The 23,714-nt window shown below is 42.0% G+C and overlaps 1 long non-coding RNA gene across 5 annotated transcripts in view; it reads left to right on the forward strand.

Moving 5' to 3' along the window:
- Window positions 1–15,375, forward strand: part of LOC125415221 (uncharacterized) — an 80,583-nt gene extending 65,208 nt beyond the window's left edge. For all 5 annotated transcript variants that reach the window (XR_014997984.2, XR_014997983.2, XR_014997981.2 and 2 more), the window contains one exon: window positions 13,963–15,375. This is a non-coding gene — a long non-coding RNA (uncharacterized LOC125415221). The remainder of the gene's footprint in view (window positions 1–13,962) is intronic.
- Window positions 15,376–23,714: the final 8,339 nt, after the last annotated feature.

Here is a 23,714-nt window from a genome sequence, read left to right on the forward strand (position 1 = left end):
AATGCTCCTAGAAGCAATTTATTATATCTCTAGTTTATGTGCAGGGGTCCTATTGAAGATTACATTTGGAATAAAGAACTCTGCAACTGAAAATTCTATAAAAACTATTGATCTAAAGAAAAATAAAATGTTGAGGAGTGGGATGAATGAAATTTATCTGGGTGAGTATACGCTGAGGAACGGAAAGCATTAAGTGAACAAGAAAACCGTAGATTCTTCTAAGTGTGTGTGCATGTGCATACAAATTCACCTGTGTATGTTGCATGTAAGGCATTGTGTGGGTGCCTGCATGTGTACCTGCATGATGTTAATATTAGATGTCTTTCTCTATTACTCTCTGCCTTATTGCTTTGAAACAAGGTCTACCACCATTTTGGCTGCCCAGCAAACTCCCAGGATACACCTGTCTCCACTCCCCAGTTCTGGGATTGCAGACATGTGAGGTCACAGTCAACTTTTTACATGGGTATTGGAGACTCAAACTCAGATCTCCATGGTTTCACAGGAAGAGTTCTAATCCCCTGGGTCTCACCCCAATTCCCTCACCTAGTATTATCTAAGAAGCAAATGTGTAAATGTGCTACCTGTGGGAAGAGGATATTTTGGGACACCCCGGGGCTAGCAGAAGGTCTTTATCACTCTCTGTTACTAAGAGTCTATCTGTGGTAAGAAACTCCTATTATTACACATCAAAATCAGATCCAGAGCACACATGGCTCTATGGTATAAGGACAGATTAATCCAGGTTTTGAGCAGTGCCTAAAACCTAAACTGGTCTCCATGTTCCTAAAGGTAATGCTAATTAGCTATTTAAGCATTTCTGTGAGCAAAAAAAAAAAAAACCAGAGAATCCTTTAATTATTTTTAAGGGATTCTGTAATGATTAATCTCAATTGTCAACTTGATTTAGTGACATCATGCCTAGGAGATTGCTGACACACACTTCTGAGTGTGTGTTTGAGGAACTCTCCAGAGATGATTAGATCATTAAGTCTCTGACATGACTACAGGATTAACCCCTTGAAGGATTCATAGATAAGGTAAGAAGTATGTTCTAGTTGGAAAAAGTAGGTCACTGAGGCCATGTTCTTGGGAGCTGCACCATCTAGGAATTTCTGTCTGCAAGTCCTTTTCTTCCTGTCTGTCATGAATGTGTTCCTCTTGGCAGGTGATGGCTTGCAGGGGACCCTGGAATGGCAGTAAAGTAACCACATACTGAACCCTCTGAAACTGTGATGCAAAACCAACTGTTCCTTTCTCATGCTATTTCTGTCAGGGACTTTGTCACAGTGATGACAATAGAGCTGCAATAACCTGATGAGCTTGACCAGGTTTGGTGGCACATGCCTTTAATCCCAGTGCTCAGGTGGCAGAGGTAGTGAGACTTCTGTGAGTTCAAGGCTGTTCTTAACTATGCAGTGAGTTCTAGGTCGGCTGAAGCTATAGAGACCCTGCTCCAAAAAGTAGAAAGGAAGGTAAAAGAAAGAAAGAAAGAAAAAGGAATGAATGAAAGAAAGAAAGAAAGAAGAAAAGAGAAGAGAAGAGAAGAGAAGAGAAGAAAAAGAATACCTCAAAATAAAATAAAAAATAGCCCGAAGTATTAGGAAGAAGACAGAGAGATGAATAATTTTTCAGTGAGACTCAAACAATTTTGTTTAAGGACTGTTTACTTGTCCTGTAACCTGCAATAAAAATATAATTTATGTAACATACCAATACACATGCATGGAAAGATAAATAAAACATTACTAAATGCAGCATACAGTATTTTCCATTAGTATGACACACAATCTTTTCCTCTCCTCTTCTCTCCGCATCTTCATCTCCTTTGCTCTCCCCTCCAAGTCTCTCATTGCAGATTGTTTCTATATTATTTCAACGCTAGGTTTTAATCAAGAAATTAAACCCTAATATGACTTTAAGGTCATCTGCTTACATGTTCTGTACCTTTAAAACATTGATTTGGGGAACGGCCTGGCGGGTAGTAGTTAGATGACTTATTTTAAAGCTGAATTTACCTCATGGATGACCATAGACTGAAACCAGGTCAATTTCACACACTGATGAAGGTAGCAGGTTGAGATTATGGAGTCCAGTGACTCCTACCATAAGCTCTCAAAGTTGTGTAATTGGATGGGGTAGGGAGGGTCAGTATAGCTTATCCCAGGAGAAGCCTTTGTGCTTAAGGGCAGCGGTGTCTTGAGACAACTGAGCAGGATCTAGGACTGCAAAAGGGGTCTTCTTAGGGAGTTCTAGAGAGGAAGATGAGCACAATAGAAACTGGGCTCTTGCAGTCTCATTAGGGATTATGTTCCTAGGGGTAGGAAGATGCAAACATCAGTAGGTAAGGCTTCCAGGCAGGCTGTGTTTATTTTAAATTTACATTCCCCGTCTCTTTTAAAAGAGTTAAGGATGTACCATCTTAAAGTACAGCAAGCTGTCTTGTTGATTATTTCAAGCTATAAATCACACAGTGAAGTGTATCTCTGGAAGAAGAATGCATTCTGTCTGTTCCTCCTTCGCAAGAATGACAGTCAAGGCTTCTGTGTAAGAGATTTTGTTTTCCCTATTCCATGACCAAAAATTCATCTTCCATCCCCAGAGAGTGATAATTAGGTCCGTGACGAACCTGAATAAATAAATTCTCCATTTCAGCCTTAACTACGAGCAGTTTCATATCCTGTAATCTCTTAATGATGCTTTAGAATTTCATTTTAAAATTTTATTTATCGGTAGTATGTATACCACATGTCTTAGTTAGGGTTTCTATTGCTGTCAAGAGACACCATGATCACGGCAACTCTTAGGAAGGAAAACATATAATAGGGGCTTTCTAACAATTCAGCAGTTTAGTCTATTATCATCATGGTGGGACATGGGGACATGAAGGCATACATGGTGCTAAGAAGCATCTGAGAGTTCTATGTCTAGATCCACAGGCAACAGGAGGTGACCTGTCTTCTACACTGGGTTTAGATTGAGCACAGAAGACCTCAAAGCTCAACCCCACACTGATACACTTCCTCCAACAAATTCACACCTCCTAATAGTACTACTTCTTTTGGAAGCCATTTTCTTTCAAACCACATTGTTCAGGTGCCCAAGAAGACCAGAGAGATCCTTCGGAGCGTGAGTTGCAGGTGGTTATAAGCTTCCTGACACGGATGCTAGGAACCTAACTCTGGTCCTCCAAATCAGTCAGTGCTTTTTAACCTCTGATCTACTTCTCCCATGTTCCTTTAAAATTTACAATCTCACTCCACAGGCCTTTCTGTCATGTCATTTCATCCATCAGTCTTTGTCAAGAAAGCATTACATCATCTAGCTATTTCTTCAGAGTTCACTGTTCTTTGGAGATACACATGCCTGGACAAACAATTACTATGAAAATATCTCTTACTTTCAAAGGGACTGGAACTTTTGCTGGACCTCACAGTTGAGTTAGCAACACACGTTGAGTCACTTAAAACCCAAGACTGATATCCTATTGTCTACTTAGCCTGTGTGTGTAAGCCAGCCTTTAAGAGAACAATGCAACAACCAGTCTTACCTGTCTTGGATTTCCCAAGTGGTGAGCTTTTACAACTTAACCTAATCTACAGCTGTATTCTGAAGATGTGTACCTCTTGTATACCTCTGACCCAGGGAACACCTGACCAAGAAAGCGATGTGAATATACTTGTGTATATGTTTAATAATTTCTGTAAACAGCAAATAGGTCAAAATGACCTTATAAAACAGATATTCATAAATGTTTAAAGCAGTGTAATATAGTCTCTTTTGTAGTGATGTTTGCAGTGTAGTTTGTTATCTGGGTCAGTTAGGGTCCACTGAAGTCAGTAAAGTTTTATCCCCTCTCAAATCCAGTTAAAGATTTCTGTAAAACATCCCTCATTCCTTCCCCCATGTGATGCTTTTTGTGTTGGTCAATAAAAGAGAGCAGAGCCCTTTTAGGGAAATGTTCCCAAGACAGCATTCAGGTAGGCATAGATTCAGATTCGTACATAAAACAGAGTACAGATGGGCTAGAAACTATAAGCTACAGACAGATGGAAAACATACAGAAGAAGAGAATTCAAACATGGAAACACTCTTGGTCAAGCTAGGTCAAGAAGTCCTTGAACTCTTTCCTCAGTGAGACACTAATACATCTTGGTACCTCTGAGGCTATCAATGTGTTACTCATGCACACATGTATATAAAAATTAATGAAACATGTACTTTCCTCTTACTAATCTGCATAATGACTTTTATGTTACACGTAGCCAAGGGACCCATAACCCCTAAAGGGGTTAAGGGGATTTTTCCTTCTTCTGGAGGTCTACCTATTGAGTTTGTGACATTACCTGAGTATATGCAGGCATATTGATAAGATAACAGATGCTCAAATTGATTCATACATATATACATGCATATACACACACACACACACACACACATGTGTAGCCCCACAACAACAGTTCAATTTTCACAACAAATCCAGGAGGTAGGATTTATTAATATGGTAAAAAATGAGAAACTGGAATATTCTAGTAAGTTGCCCTCAATAGCCATTCCAGTTCGACCTCCATGTTTGCTTCCAACACCACCCTTCTCCACTCACTCTGTCTGGCTCTTATAGAATGGTCAGGTTCTCACAGTGACAGCTGATGGTTTGGGGACCAGGCCAGTGGATAGGAAAGCAGACTTTCTGTTCCTGGTGAACCTTCTCTTGGCATACAGTGTTGAGCAGGAATTGATATAATGTAAGCTGAGAGACAGAAGATAAGCATGACTCCTGGAGACCACTAAAAAAAATCCTGCCAGAAACGAATTTAATGCACAGGACAGAGGTTTCTGAGACACTGGAACTGAAGCACTGGACTGGGGAAGTTTGGAAATAACAAGGCTAAAAAAATTAAACAGGCTCTTGCTATGCCACTTTAGTCAAGGCTTGGTGAGAGGGGAAGTTGCTAGCCAGTGGCATCTTCCACAGCCATCTGTCATCAAGAGTGTCAGCCCCTGGCAGCTTCATTCTGGGCTTTTGGCAGCACAAAAAGAGGGAATGTGGCCACAGACCATGAGAGCTACCCCGAGGCTTAAAGTAGGAATGGTGACTCAATCATGCTTGCCTGATTGGTCATGATCACTGTGGTTTTAGAATAGAGAATGGATGAGAGACTGGATGGTAGATGGAAGGATGATATAAAGAGGTCGGTTAGGAGGTAAAGATACTCATTTTGGGTTTTTGTAAGAGAAATGATGAACTACAATAAATTAAAGAAACACTTAGGGACTGGGTGGGATTATGTGACTGACAGGTGAGGACATGGCAGGTGAAGGTAAGAAATGCATACAGGTGGCTTTCAGGTCACCTGCATTGGATAACAATGTTAGAGGTGAGGGAAAGAAAGAGAAGTACATGAGAAGTTCAGTTAGAGCAGCCTGGCAGAAGGTGTCTATTGTTGGAGGCTGTTCGTTCGTTCCTGGCCACTTGGACCCAAAATAATCACACAGAAACTATATCATTTGCAACATTGTTCGACCAATAGCTTAAGCATATTTCTAGGTTGCTTTTAGATCCTAAACTAGCCCATCTCCATTATCTATGTATCACCACAAGGTTGTGGCTTACTTGCAGAGGCATCTGTCTCCTATGGCGGTTACATGGCTTCTCTACGACTCCGCTTACTCTCTCTCTACATCTGTTTGGATTTTCCACCTGGCTTTACTCTGCTAAGCCATTGGCCAACAGCAGCTTCATTTATTAACCAATAAAAGCAACACATATACAGAAGGACTTCCCACACCAGTGTATAAAGGGGGAATGACACTAAAGAAGTTAGTCAGGAGATACAGGTATGGGTCTCAGCAGCATGCCAGTGGTCAAGTAACAAAAGACACCATTTTATCACCTAGCAAGAGATTTGGCAGAATCATTGTGATGGATAAAGGACCCCCTGGGGGCAAGTAGAGAAGATGAAGGCAAGAGAAGGAAAAGGATGCCAGAGTTATAAATCCACCTGGGAGAGTTATGTCCCAGAGACTAAGGGGTTAACATACAGAACCTGGCCAATGGAAAGCCGTTAAGGGTTTGTTCCCCAGCTAATATCTTTATGGATCTGGTGCTCCAATTTCTCATGATGAAACTTTGTGACTGAGAAAACACGTACATCGAAGGAAGTTTGAACTGGAGGGAAAGGTCCTTACAGAAGTTTTGGTGTCATTTATACAAACTATTTTTTATTGTTTTCTAAGGAAACAGCAATAGAACCATGCAAAATTATTTGCATATTTTATTCACATCAATAATATTAACTAGGACATGCTGAGTTCTATTGTGTTGAATGAACAAGGTGAAAAAAATCTTTCAGGAAAAATACTATGAATGAAATACATAGAACACACACACAAGCACATGTACATGCACTACACACGCATGAACACATGTACACACCCCAGAGTCTTGCAATAGTTTAGTGTCTAACTGGGCTATTATTAAGTAGAAAATCTAAATCTTTATACATGATGCTGGATTATAATGCACATGTCATAAATATCTAGTTACAAGTGTCTTTGTCACCAAAGACTCCTGGGGATATATCTCCCTTGGAGCAGGAAGTTTCTCAATGGATTCTGCTCACTGTTTGCCAGGATGCACACATCAAGAACTAATAAGCTCTTGATTTTCTGACTAAGTGCACAGCACTTTTTGAGCTACACATTCATACCTCAGCATCTCTCATCCAAGAGGCCTTGAGGGTTACCTTGAGACTTGCAGAAAGACAATCAAAACACTTAGGTAAATAGAGGATAATCTCTATATGCTGTGATTATGTAGGAAGTGCACTGTGGTGGAGAGAGGTTGTAATAGACTCCAGTTCTCTAATGTAATTGTTGCTGTGTGTTGTGGGAAGGAAACAGCCACTCATAGCATCCTAAGGTGAGGATAATGACATTTGGGAGCTGTCATTTTCTTGGAAACCATGCATGCAGATTATGGCCGCTTTCCCAGTGTGAACATTGTCAGAAAGTAGAGATGATACAGTGATTCCCTGTGCTTCAGTCTCAGGCAAGCCTCTGATCCCTCCTCAGCTGATAAGAGATGAAGGAGCTAGCCCTTTGCTGCATTTTTTAGAAAGAGAGAAAAGACTGCATCTCTTTATGACATCTGTCAGCTTGAAGGAGCAATGAATCACGGCAGAATGGCATTTATATTTAGTAATTCATTTCCCCTTCTGATCAAGGTGACAAATCTTGTGCAAAATAGCTCTCCATGACTCACATCAGTTTTTTAAGATGTTGGTAACAAAGTTTGATGAATCGTTATCAACGGAACTGCAATGGTATACACAACTTATCTAGGCTATTAATAAGATATGCGGCCTTCCTTTGTTTCCAAGCATAATTATTATTTCTTTCCTTCGGCATACCCCTCACAACATGGGAGATGTGTCTCAGACTTGACAGAGCCCCCATGAGCTGTGTCAAAGGCATTGCTGTAGATTTTAGCACACAGAGATACCTTGGGATGGATTCTAAGTGTAAGACAAAGTGTGTATACATCCAAATGGACATAAAATAGCATGATAAAATAATTCTACTATTATCATATTATTAATTAATTTATATTAAGTTTATACAATGAAATTACAAAAGATGTTAATCATTCAGGAGGTCCTGGGTCACTCTTTTCTAGTTTCCTGTGGCTAAAGCCTAGATCTTAATATGTTTAGTACTTTTGACTGGTTGTATCAAATCTAATCTCTGTATTTAATTATTAACTTGTGCTTTTCTAATGACTGTCAGGGAATAGGTACTTAGATAGGAAGCTGATTAGGCCTGCTCTCTGGCTTACAAGGAACTTACAGACCCTGGGAAAGTCAACAATACTGACAATTACATTTTGATTTCATATAGGTTTCTCTGGGAGTGTGAGACCATAGGGTAAGAGTATCAACAATTGGGCATGTTTCAGTCCCTAGAACTTACAGAGCGGCAGCCATTTGACTTTCTGCACAGAGCAGGAATCAAATAAAGCAGAGAATCAGTAATTGATGGTCTGGGTTTGACTCTTAAGTCAGGGACTTTGGATGCTGTGTTTACCCATGTGGCCCTCAGTTTTCCGATACAAGGGTGAGGATGGCTCTCACTTTCTCAGTAGTACTTGGAAGACTGAATGAAACTGTGTGTAGTGGACTCTTAGCACTGGGGTCAGAGAAGGCATACTAAAGGCCTGCTTCTGAATGAAGAAATGAGTATCTGTGCCAGGCTAGCTACCCAGTTTTTGGTATGCTTTGACAAGAATGTGCTGAATAAACGCGTTGACTTGAACACCAGTTATGAGACAGGTCACCACCACTACCCTATGATGGACAAAGTGATGTATTTTCATGTGTTTATATACACGTGTATCTTGCCACACTGAAATGGGCCCTTCTGCTGTGTTTTATTGTTATCCCTGCCTGCCCCCTCCTAACCTTGGATGAGTACCTACTTGAACCTTGTTAGTGAAAGTGCAATCACTGACAGATTAAAAATTCAGGAAACAAGTAGACCTAAAGATCTTGTTTTGGGTGAAACTTGCATTGACAGATAGTAAAGGCTGTTGGTCCATCCATATAAATCCTTGTTTGGCATTGAGATTTATGTGGGTCAAGAGGAAAATGTACAGGTGCTAGCCGTCTTCCTGTGACTGAAGTAAATACTTGCTAAAATCAGCTTACAAAGAGAAAAAGTTCATTTGAGCTCATGGTTTCAGAAACGTCAGTCCAGGATCAGTCGTCGATCTCTATGAGTCTGTGAAGAAGTCTCTCATTGTGACTGAAGTGGGGGTGGAACAAAGTACCAGAATGCAGAAGATAAAATAAGATTGAAATCCCACAATTCTTCTTAAGGCCACGAAGGACGCCCAGTAGGCCCCAGTTCTGAAGCATTTAACTACTTCTCTTTAGTGGCAAGCCAGAGATTAAGCCTTTAATGCGTGGGCCCTTGGGGACATCCAGACTCAGGCCACAGCCCTGTAGAAATGAGGGGTAAAGGAAGAGCTGTAGCGCATGCTACTAAGACCCATGAGTTCTACTTTGGGGACTCTCCGTTCCAATGGGCAATGTGCTCTATATCGCTGACCCCATTTATAAGAACAAGAATGTTCCCAATAACACAGGGGTCTCCCTCGCAAGTGTGACACCTCCCACTCCCCCTCCCAAAGTTTTCATAGAGTCTCTATGACAATAGCCACTGAAATGTTTCCATCCAATGAGGCGTTTGCATTCCCAACCCCAAGCTCCACATCGACAGTGCTGTGCACATGCCTATCAGTTCACGCTTTGCACAGCACTTCAGGCTATGACCTCCCGTTTGATACTGGCAATCATCCAATCAGCCCTACGTCATGTCTAAAGTTCTGAGAGGGAAACTCACCTGACTTCATGCAGCATATGGAAGGGGGGAATACTAGATTCAGAGCCAGGAACTCTTAGTAGTAACTGTAGAGAATCAGGTCAAGAAGACTGTAGAGTTACTGTGGCCACCCATTTGCTGTGGCCCCTTGCTTTGTGTCCCTGACAGGCAGGCTGGCTGATTTATAGGGCTTGGGAGTTGGTCTCATCACAGGTTTGGAAGTCAGGACATCTAAGATCAAGGGCCTGGAATTGTGAGATCATATTGTGTTATCCCACAGGATAAAAATACAAGAGTGAAAAGGGGTCATTTACTCATTTAGAGGGAGCCCACTTCTGTGGGATGAGGTAGGACCCATGAGCAGGGGGCAAGGTCCTGAAGAATTCTCACTAAAAACATAAAGGATTGTGGGCCTTGGATGCTTTCTGGAAAGAAGTCTGCAACAGAGTCTTCTAAGTGTGACTCATCCTTCTTCCAACTTTGTTTCCTCTTGTCTGAGGAACCCCATCTTTCCTTTATCTTCCTTCTTTCTAAAACAATTTTTCTTCATACAATATTTTCTGGCTATGGTTCCCCGTCCCCCAATTTCTCTTAGTTTCTCCTCACCTCCCATTCCTTCAGAATTGATGACCTTAATGTCTCTCCTTAGAAAACAGGCAGTCATTTGGGGAATAAAAGTAAAATATGATAAAACAGAAACACCCAAATCAGAATAGAACAAAACAACCAAAGATGAAAAAAAGACAAAAAAAAAGCACAAGAAATGCTTATAGATGCAGAGACACAGGTCTTCACACACACAGGAATCCCATAAAAATACAAAACCAGAGCCCTAATAAATACACAGAAGACCTGGGTCCTAGTTAGGTTTATTATTGCTGTGATGAGACACCATGGCCAAAGCAAGTTGGGGAGAAAACGGTATTTACATTTTCACACTGGAGTCCAACACTGAAGGAAGTTAGACAGGAGCTCAGACAGGAACCTGGGCGGAAGAACTGAAGCCAGACTAAGCTGATTGCCCTGGCTGCAGAAAGGGACCACTGTTCTTGTCACTTGTTTTCCCATTGGCTAGAACTTTTCCTCGACTCCCTCCCTTCACACTGCTTCCTGAAGCTTTCTGCCGATTCCCCTGCTTTGCCGTCTTCAGATGTCTCCCTGCCTGTGTCTTTCTCCCCTCTTCCTTTCTTCTGACCCTCTCATCTTTGATTCCTCCTGAGGCCCAGCTCTCCCTACCATCGTTCCCTCTTTCTACCTCTCTTTTCTTTTGCTTCACGTTGTCTGTTTCTCCATTTGCTCTCTGGGTTCTATGTCTTATTCACTTTCTCATTCATAGATTCAATGAACAGCCATTTGTTTATCTCCCAGCATGGAATGTGTGATGTGCACCATCATAGTCCATAGAGTTACAAATGAAACTGTACACAGAAGGAATAGCAGTTCCTGACCTGGAATCAGCACTCTTCCTATCCCGGTTCAGGACACTTGCCTTCATGTATTTGGAATAATGTTAGAACCACAGTCACAGATCGAGATTTGAACCCTGGCTCAATCACTCACAAAATGTCTGATTGGATAAGGTTCTTCCCAGTCATACCCTTCATCTTCAACGGTACTTGGGAAGAATTTGATTATAATGAAGACCTTAAACACTTACGTTGCTGGACTGTGGTGATGTTTTTAATCCCAGCACTAAGGAGGTAGAGACAAGTGGGTCTCTGTGAGTTTGAGGCCAGCTGGGTCTACAAAGCAAACTATATAGAGAACTGTTATATAAAGAAACCCTGTCTCAAAAAAAAAAACCTCAAAAAAGTCTATGTCTTGTAGTGGGAGTCCCCATTGCCAAGAACAGCATTCACACAGCACATTGAACATAGAGAGAGACTGAGTAGGTACCTGCATGTATCCTTCATCCCTATATTCTAGTCTCTTCGGTGCGAGAAGGTACTCTGTAAGCTATGGAAAGAGAAACCTGGACATCAACCTAGCTACAACTCCTTTGACCTGCAATCTGTTCTGCTTTGACCTCCATTATTCTGGAGCAATGGAGGTACATAACTTGGGGGAACTGGCCAAGCAATTTCAGATTTAGCTTGAGGCCCACTCCATGAGATGGAGCCCATGCCTGACACTGCCTTGTTGGCCAGGAAAAAGACTGGATAACCCAGAGACCTAGGGTAGAACCAAACACAATTGTAAAGAAGAAATCACTGAAATGATTCCTAATGATGGCCTGCTATTCTCATAGATCAGTGCCTTGTCCAGTCATCCTCAGATGGTGTGGGACAGTGGTCTGTATTCTGTCAATTACATTTTAAATAAACACTGATTGGCCAGTAGCCAGGCAGGAAGTATAGGTGGGACAACCAGATAGGACGTAGAGGCAGGTCAATGAGAACAGAAGAATTCTGGGAAGAGGACAGAGTCCCAGCCCAGACACAGAAGAAGCAAGGTGTGGTTGCCTTGCTGAAAAAGGTACCAAGCCATGTGCATAACATATACTAGAATAATGGACAATATAAGTTTTAAGAGTTAATAAGAAGCCTAAGCTAATTAATGGGCCAATCAGTTTATAGTTAATGTAGGCCTCTGTGTGATTTCTTTGGGACTTAACGATTGTGGGAACTGGACAGGACAGAAACCACAGCACAACAATCAGAGAGGCTTCCTCTGGCAGCAGATGGGAGCAGATGTGGAGACTCACAGTTGGACATTATGCAGAGAGAGATAGTCTAAACAGGAGGTCTCATCTGGTGCCTCCCCTTGAAGCTCTAGTAACCCAACAGAATAAGGGGAAGAAAGACTGTAGGAATCAGAGGGGAATACAAGGGAATACAGCCCACTGAATCAACTACACAGGGTACATATAGCCTCACAGAGACTATGCAGCAAGCATAGGGCTTGCATGGGTGTGCATCAGGTCCTCTGTATGTATGTTATGGCTATTAGCTTTGTGTTTTGTGGGACATCCAACAGTGCAGGGGGTGTTTCTTTGACTCTTTTGCCTGCTTCTGGGACTCTTTTCCTCCTGTTGGGTTGCCTTGTCCAGCTTCTGTGAGGGCCTTTATTTTGTCTTACTGTATTTTGTTTGGTTGTGTTGGGTTGTTGTCTCTTGGATACCTGCTCTTTTCTGGAGAGAGATGGATGGGCAGTGGTGTGAGCTAGGGGAGATAGCAGGAGGGGTCAGAGGAGTAGAGGGAGGGGAAACTGTGCTTGGGATGTATGAGAGACGAATCTATTTTCAGTAGAATAAATAAATAAGCAAATCTTCCAATAAATTATGTCAAGATTGTGTTTTTTCTTCTCCACCACTCAAATTGAATGAATATTGACGGCTCCGACATAAAAGACCTCTCCTTAACCATAATTAATTGTAATTAAATTTTACATTTTAAGATCTCATTTTCTACAGAAAATAGAGAGTATCCATAAATTGTGTTGTAAATTGAGTCTAACTGGCATCCCAGTGTGGTCAGGTTACTGTGTAAGGTCAGTTTAAGAAAATCGGTACAGCCGCCAAATGTTATCAGGTTTCTCTCCTGTCTCTTGAAACCTGCGCAGACCTCCCTTTGCAATGCACGTCCATCAGCCTCTCACAGTCCTTTTGCTTTGAGTCCTCTTTCCTTCAGAGTCTGCCTGTCTCTCTTATGCCTAACCCTGAAGCATCTTCTGTAAGCACTGCCCCCTCTTCCCCTTCCCTGTTCCTCATTCACGGCTTTCCTTGTCTCTCTGACTGGTACAGTTCCTCTTTGCTCTTCTTCGTTACCTTTTTTCTGACTAAACAGCCACCCCTCTGGTAATCAATCTGGAAAATACTTCCCTTTAATTGAGGGGAAACATTGAACCAAAGAGTGAAAACAAGAAGCATAAGGATTAATATACCCCCCATAGCTATAATATCTATGTAAGGCACTGGTTGGTAATGGTCTCTAAAGGTTAAGAACTACCAAGGATAATTGTCATTCTATACACTGTCCATCAAAACTGAGGGAACTCACACAAAGTAAGCCTGATGCACCAAGTTGCCTCTGTGCCCTCTTCCTGCTTTGTACTCGAATCTTCTGAGCCCTTCGTTGCAGAAGGCTGTGAGGCTTGGGTTGGAGGTAGCTCCTTTCTGCTGCTGGAGATGAACAATAAAGTATAGCACGTCCTCAGTGCATAGAGAGACAGCCCTGGTCACAAAAAGAACAATGGAGAGAAGCTGGGGAAACCCAGGAAATGGTCAAAGACTCCTCACCCCATGCCTAGGATCTTGTCTCCCTCCTTTCTGGTTAGAAACTTTGTTAGTTTTCAGGTCACTCTCATCAGAAACTTATTGACATGTCCAAAAAGATACTCTCAGATTCTGGTGACCTAACACCCGTCATGAATGGTTATATTCCACATTTCCAGCAAACATACACTGTTAAAAAAATACACAGGGGACAATATTTCTAAGAACAAAGTAGTTCCTAGCCACAGCGTTTATCGGGGCCTTTCAAGTTGGAAGCCCCACTGAGGAAGGGCGAGGCTGGCTGTGCTGACCTCACTGTGGCTACCCCAGGGAGCTGACATCACTGTTGACTTTGGAATTTGTTCCAGGTTCTGAGAAGAGAAGATGGATTCCACCAGGAAAATCCCTGGCTCTGGAAATAACCACAGGCAGCAGTTGTCTTTGGAGCGTAAGTCTGGAGAGGGTCCACTCATCTCCAAATACAGTCGGATGGAACAGGAGTTTCAGAGCAATCCCCCCAGCCCTGGCAACCTCAACAAGCTGGATTTGAACATGCACACCAATATGCTAAGTGTAATCACTGTGCTGGGAAGTGAGGCCAGGAAAGGGATCTAGTGGCCTGGGCTCATCATGGAGTGTGAGATGACCTATAGATTTAAATAGGGCATGAATTGGAACAGAGATCAAGGGATGTATGTAATTAAGCAGTGCTAGCAAAGATGTAGTCATTCCTATCAGTGGCTCAGCTCTGGGCTCTCTAGGTGAATGGATAAATTGTTAATTTGTAAACGGATGCGGATGCCATCGCCCAAGGGGACTAACCTGGTTCCTACAAGATGATCTCTGGGGCATAGACTTCTCATCATAGATAATTGTTCTCATTTTGTGGACGGCCTATCCTGAAGGATTGGCTGTTCCTGGACTCCAAGGTGACTGGGGTTTAAGTTAATGACTTGTTTTTGTTCCTTCAGCCTTGAATAAGGATAAGGTAGACAGGGCCCTCCTCAGTGATAATCAGGCCTACGTGAAGTTAAGCCGGAATCACAAGTCAGAAACTCCAGGCATTCATAGTGTTTAGTTAATTTATGAGACCAAGTGAGGAATCAATGAGTTTTTAGCAAAAGCAGCTTCTAAGTATCTGTTAGAGGATTAGAGGTGAGAAGACAGCTGGGCAGAGGGTGTCTACAGGATCTAGTTCACTTAGCTTAGTAAAAGCCTGCCTGAAGAAAGAAGCTAAAGTCAGGCTTGGTGGCAGACATCTTTAATTCCAGCACTTGGGAGGCAGAGGCAGGTGGATCTCTATGAGTTTAAGCCCAGCCTGGGTTGGAACTACATAGTGAGAACTTGATTCAGAAAAAAAACAAACAAACCAGAAACCAAAATTATAAGCATGAGTTACACAGAGGCCTCTGCTCTATTACAATTGCATATAGCTGAATGGAGAACGAATGAACCACAATGCAGGCAGGAACACAGAGACCGTCACCGTCAGCAAAGCTCCTGGCTCTGTGTAGAGCCACAGCTGGCTTTTCTCTGGATTCCCACTGGACCATTCATCTTCTTCCGGAGAAACTCCTTGTGTGCGCACTGTGTTAGCGCCAGCTGGCAGGCCCGATGATCTCGGTCCCTTCTGAACTGGCACCCCTCGCCTCTCATGGGAATCGCGGAGTTGAGGATTCCAGGAGGGGGCAGAGCTCTGAGACACCATAATAAAGAACAAATCTCCAAGGGTGTGTGTACCCTGGTGGGCCAGTATGGTTTTTAAAAGTCAAATCAACTAACGGATGCCTGAGGTGTCTGGTTTGTATGCAAGAAGAACTAGCGCGGGCAGACATTGGTCCCTGGTTGTACAAATCCTCAGATAACTCAGATTGCCAAGTGATGGCTGGGGAGCGGGGGGTCTGTCGGGGTATCCTTCAAATTGGTTAACAAGGAAAATGTGCAGTCCTTCACGCACACAATGGCCAGGCCAGGTGGACTGAGGAAGAAACTCCCTGACCTAGGAAGACAACTGAGAACAAGGGTCCTGCCCCCAGGAAAGGCGTGCTCCCAAGTCGTTCCTTTTCTCTCCGCTCGAAGGAGGAAGCACCTCAGCTTTGTCCTTTGCCCGTGTCTTCTCACTATGGTCTATTGTGTGTCACAATGAGTTCATTATGAATTCTGTAAATTACTAAACCATGGGAAGCACTCCCTAGAAGAACTGAGGAGTCCAGCCAGGAAATGCAGGTGTGAACCGAGGGAGGGAACCAGAGCATTTTCTCATTGACTCTGTGAGTAGGAAATGGGTCCATTCTGCTAATATAAAGGGTCGTTCCCTTTGCAAAGAAAGGAATATTTGATATTTATGGGAAGAACTTCCCAGGAGCACACAGGACAGCCAAGAGATAGTGTAGTGATGAACACTTCTATTTCATTTCTTTATGTTTATTCATTCCTTTCTTGATTCCATGTGTTTACATTGAGGCTGTCAATTAGACTCTACCTTCATTAGTTACATTTTCTTAATCAATGATTGGATATCAGATAATCCCAAAAGTTTATAGCTTAAGACAATTATTCCATTTCATTATTGGTGTCTGTCTGAATCCAGTTTCTCTCTTCTGCTGTGGGTATGTGGATATACTCCAGTGAGGAGTCTCTGGGGCTGGGAGGTGCAGGATGCCTCGAAGACAATAAAAAAGTATGCTGTAAGGTCTCTTGACCCCATCACCAGAGTGGGACCTTGTCACTATTGCCACATTATGATAAGCAAATGCATCACACTGAACAGTAAGAGAGGACGATTCAGTAAGAGAGGACATTGGCTTCTCTTCCCAATAGGAGAAACATTGTGCATAGACAATGGAAAGGGGGAAATATTAGTAAACCTCTCCATAGGCAGTCTCCTACACCTTACCCCCTGACTAGGAACACTCGCATTCCTTATGTATGCATAAGCAAAGTGTCCCTAGTTTCCTCTGCCCAGACCCGGAAAATCTCACCCAATCCTGGTGTCAAGCTGAGGCTTTAAGTTAAAAATCTTGCCTAATGAGGCCCGAAGTGTGGACCGCAGATGATATATCTGACACTTGGTTCTTTAAAAGTAACTCCTTAGATGCAGTTTCTAGTGACCCAGAGACCCAAGAACTATGACAAAGCTCTTCTACCCACACACCCAGTAAACAGAGCCTGAGCCAAATAACAGCATATGGCGGTGCTTCTTATAAGAGGTCAAAGAGTAAATATAGAGGGTTCTTATCTACCATGAGGTAGGTACGAGTAACCAGTATCCCACCTCAAGTGCTTAATGTAATAACCATTGATTAATATTTTATTTGTTAATCTGCTGGTCTAGGTTCTCTAGCGTCACAGGCTGTTTGTCTGGCGTGATAGATAACCTTGTCAATTTGATTGGGTTGAGAGTTGCCTAAGAGCATTCCTCTGAGTGCATCTTTGAGACTCTTCCCAGAGATAATTGACATGTGGGCAATTATTGAGGGGATAGAACCTACCCTGTGTGTGAGATAAGAGGGCAAAGGGTAAATATAAAGGGTTCTTATTTATCATGAGGTAGGCATGAATAACCAGCACCACTCCTCAAGTGCTTAGTGTAATAACCATTAATTTATATTTGATTCATTGATTTGCAGGTCCAGGTTCTCCAGCTCCCTAGGCTGTTGTCTGGCATGATGGATAACCTTATCAATTTGATTGGGTTGAGAGTTGCCTAAGAACATTCCTCTGAGTGTATCTTTGAGACCCTTCCTAGAGGCAATTGACATGTGGGCAATTATTGAGGGGATAAAACCCACCCTTATGTGTGGGCACCACTATCTAATAGGCTGAGGCCCAGATGGAATAAAGTTAAAGGAAGATGGAAGGTGGAAAAGGCAGAAACTCACCACCTCATTACAATTTTTAACCCTGTCTTTTTCTCTCTGGGTCCTACCATTACTGTCATGATATGAGCAGCTCTCCTTTGCCACCCATCCCTGCCTGGGTGGACAGAAGTCACTGAAACCATGAACCAAGACAAATCCTTCCCTGCTAAAGTTGTGTCTTATCAGCTATTTGGTCACAACAATGAGTAAAGTACTTTAGACAGGATGAAAATCCTAGCCAATAATTTAGAATTTTAATATTCTGTAAAGACACATGAAATACCAAATTTTAAAATCCTTACAAATTGAGAAGGAGGGGGACCATGGACAAAGATGGGACACATTTATACATTTTATAACACTTGTAAGCTTTGTTGCTTTAAATTAAGGCACTCTGTATTTTCATTTTTATATTTCATTCTGCAATCAGTTCTTGGATAATTACCATGTCTCCTTTGGTAGCAGGTATTGGACAACAGATGGGTACAAGACTCAAGTAAATCTGTTTGCAGCACCTAGTGCTTAGCTACTGGAAGTTAGAATGTTTCTCTGTTTTTGAGGTTGCCGTTGTAGGATTTAGGCTGGCCCCAGAACATCCAACATGGCTTCACTCCAGCATCCTGAACCTAAAGAAAGAAGATAAACATCTGAGACTTCCTGCTTTTTTCTTGTGTAGTCTCATAATTGGCTGTCAAGTCCAAGTTCTTTTCTATGGTGGTTTACTGCTCAGAGCACAGAAATGGAGGATGAAAGAGTTCTGAAGGCTTAGACTACACGTCACTCACATGGCATCCTGTTGGCCTTAAAAAAAGTCACAGGAATATCCCAGATTTAAGAGAGGGAACACTGATATATCTCTTAATAAACATATGTGAACAGGGAAGAGAGAAACCATGGTGCTCCATACTGTAGACGTAAGAGTGAGCCACTGGCTCCAGGTGAGTGAGTCACTGTGTCCTTCCCCCTTGGTTGCAGAATATAGATGGATGCATGACTCTAGAAGCATTCTCATTCTCATTGTACTGTGTGTAGCACTTGTTACCTGTGAGTGTGTGTGTGTGTGTGTGTGTGTGTGTGTGTGTGTGTGTGAGAGAGAGAGAGAGAGAGAGAGAGAGAGAGAGAGAGAGTTCTTTTTTTCTTTGAGATACAGTTCTAGGACTTGAACTTGGGGTGGCCCACAGTCATTGTTCATTGTTCCTTTGAGGTAGAAAGATACCAGCGTCAAATGGAACAACCAGGAATAGGGGAGGACGTGGATGAATTATGTATATGACCAGCCTGACCCTCCACACCTAGTGTATGAGGCAATATTATTATGCTTAAGTCACCTTGACTTTGGTCTTAGTCATGACCCCAATGATAAATAGCATCACCTCCTGGCATTACAGACAGGCTGCATACATTATTTTAGAGCATTCTTTTAAGAATGTTATCTATCCTGTTACTTAAGACAAAACTGTAAAAGTCATGTACCACTGTCCACTTAATTTTTCAGATCCCAAATCTAATTTATCAACAAATTTCTGATTCTATTCCAAACTAATGCTCAAATTCCTCTACTTTTAGTCATCTCTGTAATTAAGTCATTACTCTTTCTTTCTTGTCAGTTAGTATATATGTGTGGCATATTACATATATTATATACAATTATATAATATGTGGTATAATGTTATACTAGGGATTGAATCTAGAGTCTCCTGAAAGAAGCACTCAAACAATAGGCTACATCCCCAGTCCAAATACCATCTTTCTATAAGAATCCTAGTAGGCCCTCATGCCCTTGTTCTCATAGCCTTATAATATCATATAGTACAGTGATATTTAAAATAAGATCATGACTCTTCATTATCAGGAACTCTCATGGTACTCAATTGTTATTTTAGGTAGAAACCCAAACAGTTGAATAGCAGCTAAGAATCATAATGTTCTGTGCTGGTCTATATCCCTTATTGGAAACTGGATGCTTCTAGACACCTGGTCTCTCTACATCAACCTAGTCTTCTGGCTGGTCCCGGAGCATTGCTGTTCTCCTCACTTCATCTGCACACTTTCCCTGAGACCAGTTTTCATCACTACTCAGGGACCAGTGCAAATGTTTCCTTGGTAGAAAGGTCTGCATGAAAGTCTCTACATCTGTCTCCGAGAGCTTTCCTCCATTCTGTTACAAGGCAGAGGTCATTGTTGACTTAACTCTTGCCACTCTGTGACACCATCTTTCTTTCAATATGGGGGTTGTTTTATATTATCTGTCTCCGTTTATTAAACCTAAGTTCCTGACTTCGGGGTAGGATAGAGGAGTAGGCACTGCCTCCGTGTAGTCTCGTTAAGAAGATTCGGTGTAAGCATAGGATCCATATCCAAGACAAGAAGGGCTTCAGGAATTCACCAGGACAATGATAGACAACTGAAAAATCCAGGGGAAAGATGTGTATTGGAACAAAAAGAAGACAAGTTGGACACAGTTTCAGTCAAACAAAATCAGTGGGAGGAGGAAGCAAAAGCCCTAACCAGAAGGCAAGGCAGATGAAGAGATTGGCAGGCATATCCTCATGACGAAGCCCACAGCTGCCAGGCATCACAGTTGTGAGTTTCACTGATACAGTGACTCCTCAGGACAGAGGGAGGGGCCAGGAAGTTCCTTTTATCATCCTGTAGGATTTGATGGCAGTCACTTAGAGACAGGGGAATCCAGAGTCATGTGATTCATGTATCATTAAAGCAGAAGCTGGGATTATTTGGAGGAAAGAAGTCAACCAGAGGAGGGGAGGAGAGGACACAGAGGGAGGGGGACAAATAAAAGACCCTAGTGATGTGTGTGTGTGTGTGTGTGTGTGTGTGTGTAAAAGCCATAACTGATCACTTTTTATACAGTGTGGAAGAAGTCCATAGGTTTATAGCAGGAAAACCTGTGTCTAGAAGCAAACATACTTTATTCACGTCTAAAGGCCATGGTCTTTCAGCTGTGACATCAGTGTGGAGGGACGGATATTAGTCACAGTACCAAAGCAAAGTGTAGTGATTTAAAGGCATGGAAAAACGTCAAGCATTCTCCTTCCATTCTCTCCTAGACACCTGACATTTCTGACTTCAAAGGAGAGAAATACTTCAGAGCCGTGAATAATGCGACTTTACAAGTGTCCATGCAGCTCAAATGTTTCTGTCCTTCTGGTTGTCTAACTATTTTTTTCTTTTACAGAGTGCCATTATTTGAAGAATCCCTCCTGAGCACAAATCTATGGTCTCTAAACTTCATTTAATTTGCAATTTGATTGTAACTGGGAAAGATGAATTTACCAACTGAGGTATAAACATTGGATTATCAGTGAAAAAAGATAAGAGCTCCAACAAAAAACATTAAGGGTCCTGCCCCCTGCCCGATGCAAGCAGGGTACTGTGGTGAGGAGGAAGCCATCAAAGTGGTCCCTATAGAATACCTAGTAAGAGCCTGTTTTACCAAATCTTTTCTGGTAGTTTTTTCTTCATTGAGTCTGAATATTATCTGAATTCAGTGCCGAATTGTTATAGGAGGCTGCTTGTTGGTTCCTGGCTGCTCAGTCCTGATATGACCACACAGAAACTATATTATTTAAATCACTGCTTGGACTATTAGCTCTAGCTTCTTATTTGCTAACTCTTAGATCTTAATTTAAATCATCTCCATTAATCTGTGCATCACCATGAGGTCGTGGCCTACCAGCAAAGTTTCAGTGCATCTGTTTCCGGCGGCAGCTCCATGGCTTCTCTCTGACTCTGCCTCCTTTCTCCCAGCATTCAGTTTATTTTTCCCTGCCTACCTAAGTTCTGCCCTATCAACAAGCCAAGGCAGTTTTTTTTTATTTACTGATGGTATTCACTGCATACAGAGGGGAATCCCACATCACCAAATTACATATCATCTACCAAAATTCAGAAACAGAGAAACTGTGGAATCCCATAAGTCCCTTTCAGTCTGTCCTCAGCTTCCCCTTCCCTGTTCATTAGAGACAAACCCAGTCCTCTCTCACACTTTCACCTTGGGAACTTTTTGTGGGCTGTTTCTTAGAATCAGAACTTGAGGTGGGGATTTTTATGTAAGTGACTCACTAAATGGTATTCTTACAAAAAGCCGTAAAAGAGAAGAGATGCTGGATATGGGGAGAATTCTGGGGCTAGAGAAAAGCTAATGATGACTGTGAGTTCAGGGAGAACCAAGCTCAAGACAAGCATAAATGCCACCTAAGTTTATGTCCTGTTTAGAGGCAGGCAAGTGCGGCTTCAAAATTCTGCAGTAGTCAGTCCTGGCCCAAATCATGCATGTGGGGTTAAATCTCAGATACTTTTGTAAAGAAAGTCTGCAAGATTTGAGGAACTCACTTTCGATGCTGTGCAGAATTTAAGGTCAGAACTTCCACGACCTTGAGAGTGAGAACTTCCTTGCACTTTACACTCTGGCTCACATGCCTTAGCCTGCTCCCAGGTCTGCTGCTATGAGTCTTTGTACTTATATACACGAGCGTAACTGAGTACAGACTTAGGCATAATCCCTTTAAGCATTGGGTATGTGAGTAAGGGTATATGGAGCTTCAGCAGATCTTGCCTGTAGGTTTTCCAAAAAGCATTCCTACAGACCACTGTGGAATGTGGAGAGCAGAAGACATAGTCTTCCCTAGTTATCTAATACAGAATGATGATCCCTGAGGACATACATGCAATTGACATTATACAGACAGAGAAGGTTTTATTTATATTGTATATACATTGTGCAGGTGTGTTATGAAGCAATAAAGAGAAGATGCCACTAATTTGAAAGACAATGGGGTAGAGGGGAACATGGGAGGGTTTGGCAGGAGGCAAGGGGGGGAAAATGATGCAATTGTATTATAATCTCAAAAAATAAAAAATTTCATCAGTTTATAAACCCACTAGTAGAATAAGGAATTTCAACATTATATATTGTTGATATTTTCAGTTATTTAAAATTTAGCCATTCTGGTCAATGAGTTTAATTTGCATTTCCCTGGTAACTGATAATATTGATCACATTCTTATGTTCATTGACCACGGATCATGTTTTCCTTGCTGATCTTATTTTCTCAGTTGAATTGCTCACTGATTTATTGTGTGTGTGTGTGTATGTGTTTGTGTGTGTGTGTGTGTGTGTGTGTGTGAATGCGCTCGCACGCGGGGCCATGTATGCTACTATATACTACTTCATAGGCAACATTTACTGAAAACAACTTTCTTCATCCTATGTCTTTCCTTTGACTCACCTAAGGCAGTCATATGATAAAGAGAAGTTACAAATTTTGCTACAGTTCCAACTCTTACCTTCTGCCCCCCCACAGAAATAAGACTTTTATTTTTCATTATCTAAACCTAAGTTTTAAGTAGACTATTCATACCTATCTACTCATTACATTTTAACATTTGTCTTGGCCTTTCCTGAGCTATGACAAGCTTCACAATGAATCACTATGACTGGGTTTCCCAATTCCAGCTTGAGAAGCTCACATGGGTGTGCATTCCCTCAGAGGTCAGAAGGGGGCATTGAATCCCCCGTAGCTGGAGGTACAGGCAGTTGGAGCCATCTGATGTGGCTGCTGGGGATGAACTCCAGTCCTTTGCAAGGGTATCTTAACCATTGAGCCGTTTTCCAGCTTTTTAACCGCTTCTCTCCAGCCATTTGTTTATACCTCTTATGCCGCTGTTTCCATCATCATTTTCTAGGTCTGGTAAAGGCATTTGTGTTGGGTATAAGATGTCCTGTGAGTCTGGTTATATTTTGTTTTGTTTGTTTGTTTGTGAGAACAATTCAAAACAGATAAATCAAATAACCATTGATACCTTGACCTCAATATCAGCTTCATACATGGGCAGTCAGGAAGTAAATCAGAACTCCAATGATCTAACAATATGGGGAAATAACCCCACAGATGCATTCGGAGGTATGCTTTATTAATCTCAATCCCAGAAAGTTGACAATCAATATTAACTATCAGACACTTCAACTGCTAAATAACTTCTTACTTTGAACTAGCATTGGATTTAGTAAGGAGTTTCAAAACTGCATTTATACTTATATTTATTTGTGTATTATTTATATAAGCATATGTCTCTCTCTGTGTGTGTGCACAAGTGTGTGTGTGTCAAAATGTGTATGCCATTGACCTATGGAAATCAGTTCTCTCCTTGTGGGTCCCAAGGATTGAACTCAGGTCTTCAGCCTTGCCAGAAGCGCCTCCACTGGCTGAACCATTTTTCACTGGCCCTATTGAAGACAT

This window comes from Myodes glareolus, chromosome 19 (genome assembly GCF_982192425.1).
Source record: "Myodes glareolus chromosome 19, mMyoGla1.1, whole genome shotgun sequence".
Lineage (NCBI taxonomy): Eukaryota > Metazoa > Chordata > Mammalia > Rodentia > Cricetidae > Myodes > Myodes glareolus.